Below are 6,696 nucleotides of genomic sequence, written 5' to 3'. Positions count from 1 at the left end.
ATTCGCTTTAAACCTGTTTGTCCCATATTCGGACTCAATTTCTACAGCTCCACTTGGGAACACTTGCACAACTCTAAATGGTCCCGACCATCTAGATTTCAGCTTACCCGAAAATAATCTCAATCTTGAGTTGTATAACAACATTAGATCTTCGGGTTTGGAGTTCCTATATAGAATGTGCTTGTCATGCATCATCTTCGTCTTTTCCTTGTACAATTGAATGCCTGGAACCGGAACTCCTCGAGTTCATATAACTCTGTAACTCTACTTGTGCCTGTGGTTTCCATATCCAAATTCAACTGCCGCAGTGCTCATAAGGCTTTATGCTCAAGCTCCACTAGAAGATGGCGTGCTTTGCAAACACCAACTTGTACGGAGACATACCAATTGGAGTTTTAAATATTATGCGGTAAGCCCATAACGCATCATCCAACTTTCTTTCCCAATCAGTCCGAGTCAGATTCACTGTCTTGGTTAGGACACTTTTAATTTCCTTGTTTGACACTTCCACTTGCCCGCTCGTTTGCGAGTGGTAAGGTGTGGCAACCTTATGGCGAACTCCATACTTTTCTAACAGCCCTGCGAATGCTCTATTGCAGAAATGAGTTTCATAATCACTGATTATGGCTCTCGGAGTGCCAAACCATGTGAAAATATTTTTTCCTAGAAATCCTATCACTCTCTTGGCATCATTTGTTGGAAGAGCCACCGCTCCAACCCATTTGGAGACATAATCAAATGCTACCAATATGTATTTATTACCATACGAGCTGACAAATGGTCCCATAAAATCAATCCCCCACACGTCAAACGCTTCCACCTCTTGAATTGTAGTCATTGGCATCTCATAACGACGAGATATGTTGTCGGTTCTTTGGCACTCATCATAACTTTTCACCCAGGCATGGGCATCCTTGAATAGAGTAGGCCAATACAAACCCGACTCCAACACATTTGCCGTTGTCCGAGTTCCTCCAAAGTGCCCACCATATGGTGAAGCATGGCAAGCCTGCAAAACAGAAGATTGATCTTTCTCGGGGATACACCTCCGGATCATGTTATCCACACATATTTTAAAAAGTAAGGGTTCATCCCAGTAATAAGACCAACAATCACGAAAGAACTTTTTCTTTTGAATCGAAAAGAGTTCATAAGGTACAATACCGCTTGCCAAATAGTTAGCAATATCAGCATACCAAGGTGTCTCCTCCAATGTCACTGCTAGTAATTGTTCATCCGGGAATGTCTCTGTGATATCTTCAACCTCTACTTTCTTTTCAGCTCCCTCTAACCTTTAAAGGTGGTTTGCCACTTGGTTCTCCGTTCCTTTCCTATCGCGGATCTCCAAATCGAATTCTTGTATCAAAAGAACCCAACGGATCAAGCGTGGCTTTGACTCCTTCTTTGCTATCAAGTACCTAAGTGTTGCATGGTCAGTATAAACAATCACTTTTGAATCTATCAAATAAGACATAAATTTGTCGAATGTAAACACCACAACCAACATCTCTTTCTCAGTCACGGTATAATTGAGTTGTGCACTGCTTAGCTTTGCATAGTAAATTGGGTGTACCATTTTATCCTTTCGCAGCCCCAAAACTGCTCTTATAGCATAGTCACCTGCATCACACATAAGCTCAAACTGCTGCTCCCAGTCGGGTGCAACAATGATTGGTGCAGTCACCAGTCTCTCCTTTAGCTCCTCAAATGCTAACATGCAATCATCAGAAAACACAAAGAGGTGATCCTTTTCAAGCAGTTTACATAAGGGTTTAGTAATTTTAGAGAAATCCTTTATAAATCGCTTGTAGAAATCGGAATGCCCAAGGAAACTTCTTACTTCCTTGACCGAAGTGGGCGGTAGTAACTTCTCAATTACGTCAACCTTATCATGGTCGTCCTCAATACCCTTACTTGACACTCAATTCCCCCAAACTATACCTTTTTGTACCATAAAATGGCACTTCTCCTAGTTCAGCACCAGGTTTGTCTCCACACACCTTTTCAACACTCTTCTACATTTGTAAAGACAATCATCGAATGAATTCCCCATCACTGAGAAATCATCCATAAGGACTTCCATAATATATTTAACTATAAGAGTGAAAATGGCTAATATACACCTCTGGAAAGTGGTCGGTGCATTGTATAGGCCAAACGGCAGTCTCCGAAAGGCAAAGATACAAGGACAAGTGAATGAAATTTTCTCTCTATTCTCAGGGGCTATTGTGATCTGATTGTACCCCGAATATCCATCCAAAAAGCATAAGTAAGACCTCTCTGCCAATCTATCCAACATTTGGTCAATGAATGGCAGGGGAAAGTGGCCTTTCCGGGTGGCAGTGTTCAGTTTTCTGTAATCCGTGCAAATTCGCCAGCCCGTGACTGTACGAGTAGAGATAAACTCATTATTATCATTATGTACAACAGTCATACCACCTTTCTTCGGAAAACATTGGATTGGGCTTATCAGACGCTATCTGAATCAGGAAGATGATGCCCACATCCAACCACTTAATCACATCCTTCTTCACTACTTCCTTCATATTCGGGTCTAGCCTTCTTTGATGTTCACTTTAAGGTTTGTGCCCCTCTTCAAAGAGAATCTTATGCATGCAAAAGACTGGGTAGATACCCTTAATGTCTGCCATGGTCCAACCAATAAGAATTTTACATTCTTGTAACACCTGTAGGAGTTGTTCTACCTGCACATCTAACAAACCAGATGAGATAATAACAGGTAAAGTAGATTTAGGCCCTAAGAAAGCATACCTGAGGTGAGCTAGAAGCGGTTTCAGGTCCAACTGTGGTGGCTCCTCTATTGACGGCTTCACATGCGGTATTTCTCTTTCTTCTAAGTATATTGGCTCAAATTGGGGTTCCCATTCCCAAAACCCTTGACCTTCGAGAGCCATAACCCACTTTGCCAACTCTTCACCATCCACTTCTTTCAAATTCATCAAGCAAGCTTCTAATGGGTCTCTGACATTAAGAGTCTCATCCTCCTCTTGTAGTATCACATCAATTGCCTCCACTAGCGAACAATTTGCAAATTTGCTGCCTCCTCATAGATTGTTGAACATTGAATATTAATTTTTCATTATTCAACCTCATTTTCAACTCTCCAGTCTCACATTCAATCAATGCTCTCCTAGTGGCTAAGAACAGCCTTCCCAAAATTATGGGTATTTCTTCGTCAACCTGACAGTCAAGAATAACGAAATTAGCAGGAAATACAAACTTTCCCACTTGGATGAGCACATCGTCCAGAATTCTTGTTGGCCTTTTCACTGTGCGATCAACCAATTGCAGCAACATTGAGGTCGGTCTAGCTCTGCCAATACCTAACTTTGTGTAGATTACCAAGGGCATCAAGTTGATACTGTCTCCTAAGTCACACAATGCTTTAGCAAAAACATAACTTCCAATTGTGCATGGGATAGTGAAACTACCGGGATTAGACAATTTTTGATCCATAGGTATTATCACTACCGCTCTACAAGTTTGAGTCAAAGTTTCAATAGACAGGTCCTGGAAGTCAAACTTTCGAGACATCAAATACTTCATCAGTTTAGCATAACCTGGCATTTCCCCCAAAGCATCCATCAGCGTAATATTCAATTGAATCTGTCTGAGCACTTCCATGAATTTCCTGTATTGATCATCTTTCTTTTGCTTTGCCAACCTTTGAGGGAATGGTGCTGAAATTAGCTTCTGCCCACTGCTCTGTGTCTTTTCCTGATTAGAAGTCTTTTCCATTACATGTTCTGCGAACTGTTCAATTTCCTTCTCCTTGCCTTTGTCAACTTGTGCTTGTTCAATTACAACCTTTGTGAGCTCCGTCGACTCATCAATCTCGATTGGCACTAGAGTAAGTGGCACGACGTCTCTATTAGATTGAGAAACTTCTTACTCTCTATCCAAATCCCTTCCATTCTTGAGACTCACTGCCTTAACTGATTCGGGTTCTGCTATTTTGGATTGATGTTTGTGTTTGCAGGCAACATTCCTTGTGGGCGATTGTTCAAAGCCATGGACAGCTGGCCTAACTGAGTTTCAATGCCTTTAATAGCTGAGTCATGTGCGGCTAACTTTTCTTGCATCCTTCCATTTGTCCCAATGATTTGTTGCAGCATGCCCTTGATTTCTATCATATTACCGTCGTCATGTCTGGTCACATGTTGTTGATGTGGTTGTTGGTAAGGCAATTGTTGTTTGTGCTGCTGATTGTAACCATGCTGCCTTTGATAGGGCACAACTTGGCCTTGTGGTCGTGCTCCCGTAGGATTGGTATTGTACTATGCTGGGTTAGTCTGTACTGCTGATTCTGAAGTCCCCATTGCTATCCACCTTGCCTATGACCCCCAAAATTATTATATAATTCATGTCTTCTCTGAAGCCCTGGTTATCATTTTCTTCACTCCACGAGCAACCATACGAGTGATTGATGCATGGAGTGCATGAGCCTCCATTTGTTGTGTCAATAATATGAACCTGTTTCGTGCCCATCTCATCAATTTTCTTTGTCAACAAGTTCATCTGGGTCATGAGAGTGGCTATGTTTTCTGTATTTGTATTGTTTGGGTCAAGAGCAAAATAATGTACTATTGGAGAGAGAGTTGTATCCCTCGTCATCCAGCCTGAATTTTGAGCCATCTTGTCAAGAAGGATCTTACACTCTGTGAATGATTTGCTCAAGAATGCACCTCCGGCTGAAGTATATACATTGGCCTTCAGACTGTCAGCCAAACCCATATAGAATCTCTGTCCTAGCATCTGATCCGGGATGCCATGGTATGGACACTTCACCAGCATACCCTTAAATCTCTCATAGGTTTCTTGCAAAGTTTCAGTTGGTTTCTGCCTAAACTACAATATCTCATCAATTTGCCTTGAAGTCTTGTTGGGTGGATAGAACTTGTTTAAGAACTGCTTGACTAGCCCCCCCCCCCCCCCCCCCAAAGTAGCAATGGAGTTTATTGGGAGAGAATTCAGCCAAGTTTGAGCCTTCCCAGTCACTGAGAATGGAAACAGTAACAATCTGGTTGCTTTGGGTGTCACATTTGGCTGTCTTTGAGTGACACAAATTGATAGAAAATTTTTCAGATGTTGTTGTGGGTCTTCGATGTACGACTCGGAGAACAACCCTTTATTCTGCAGCAAGTGCAACATGTTGTTTGTAATTTGAAAAGTCTTTGCTTGTATCGGGGGGACTGCAATTGCAGTTGCCAGATTGTCAGTAGTTGGTTACGATCAATCATATAGAGAAGCTTCCGGCACAAGAGGTACTACCACTCCGATGTTTGGGTCAACTTGATTATTTCTATAATTCCCGTTACGTTCTCGACATTACCCATTTCAATTTCGATTTGTTCGTTCAGTTTTTGCTGTTTGCCCTTCTTGCTAGCCTGATTCAATGTCTTGAATGCTTTTTCGAGATCTGAGAGACCTTTAAATAGTTCATCAGTTCTCAAGGAGCTTCTAAGCATGCATCTAAGGCAAATAAGAATTCAAACATGAGAATTTCAATGAAAATATTTTTAGCACCACAGAAAATTGATCTAAATTAAAAATCCTAGCAATTCTTTCAAGTTGTAATGAATAACACCGTTAGTCCCCCGATAACGGTACCAAAATTTGATCACGCCCAACTATGCCTTATAAAAAAGACTAAGCGGTAGCTGCAAAAATAATTTGGTTCAAGAGTCCGGAGTCGAATCCCACAGGGAACTAACCTATTTGCTACAACTTTTCAGTATCACTAATGATAAGCTCATACAACTTTCAGAGTTCAAGATTTGATTTGTGAATTACTAAAAATTACTTAACTAAGAAAAAATGACAATAAAAACTGTCAACTAGCAAGAATGAGGTTGAATCAAGGATAAAAAGATCTAGGGTTTAGGATTTCCCCAATTGCCGGATTAATTCCTGACACATTAGCTATAATCTCGCCGCAACACTCTCTAAAGATGATGAGTTCTTGTTTACCGCAATTATCTCTCGATCAATTACGATAATTTACTAGAAGTATTCTCTCAAACTACTCTAGCTGGCAATTCGTACAACTCATAAATATCGCGCCAAGGTTTTGTCTAATCTCGCTTTTAAATTAAAGTAATTAATCTCTTAACTTACTCGAAAGTCGAATTGTTCAACAACAATCTAATCAAGTGCTCTCTCTCAAGCAACACAAGATAACTAGACACGATTAATCAAGGGCCCTTCAATTAACCACAAGAAACACATAGTTGAACAATTAAAGAGTAAAAACGGCTCAATTATATCAAAACACAATCAAGACTTCATCCAACAATTAGTTTCATCAACCCTAGATGACGAGTTTAGTTACTCATAATTGTGTAAATAATCATAGTAATATCTAAAAGTATTAAACTACAAATTAAAGGAAAGCGGAGAGAAAACTTGATTGATTCGTGCTTCCAAAGTGTTTCGTAGCCTCTTGCCTCTTGCCTCTCTAATGATGCCCCCCTCCCCCCCTCAAAAACTAACTTTAAGAGGTATTTATAGGGTTGGGGCCAAATTTTACACGTCCAAAAATAGTGAGAAAATAAGATTGGCTCGGATAGCATCGTCGGCGCGAGGCACTGTCAGAGGCACCAATGTTTCTGTGCGAAGCACTATCAGGGGCGCCAATGTTTCTGTGCGAGGCACTGTCTAGGCGCCAATGACAAT

This window comes from Nicotiana tomentosiformis, chromosome 6, assembly GCF_000390325.3.
Source record: "Nicotiana tomentosiformis chromosome 6, ASM39032v3, whole genome shotgun sequence".
Taxonomy (NCBI): domain Eukaryota; kingdom Viridiplantae; phylum Streptophyta; class Magnoliopsida; order Solanales; family Solanaceae; genus Nicotiana; species Nicotiana tomentosiformis.
This window is presented reverse-complemented; position numbering follows the sequence as displayed.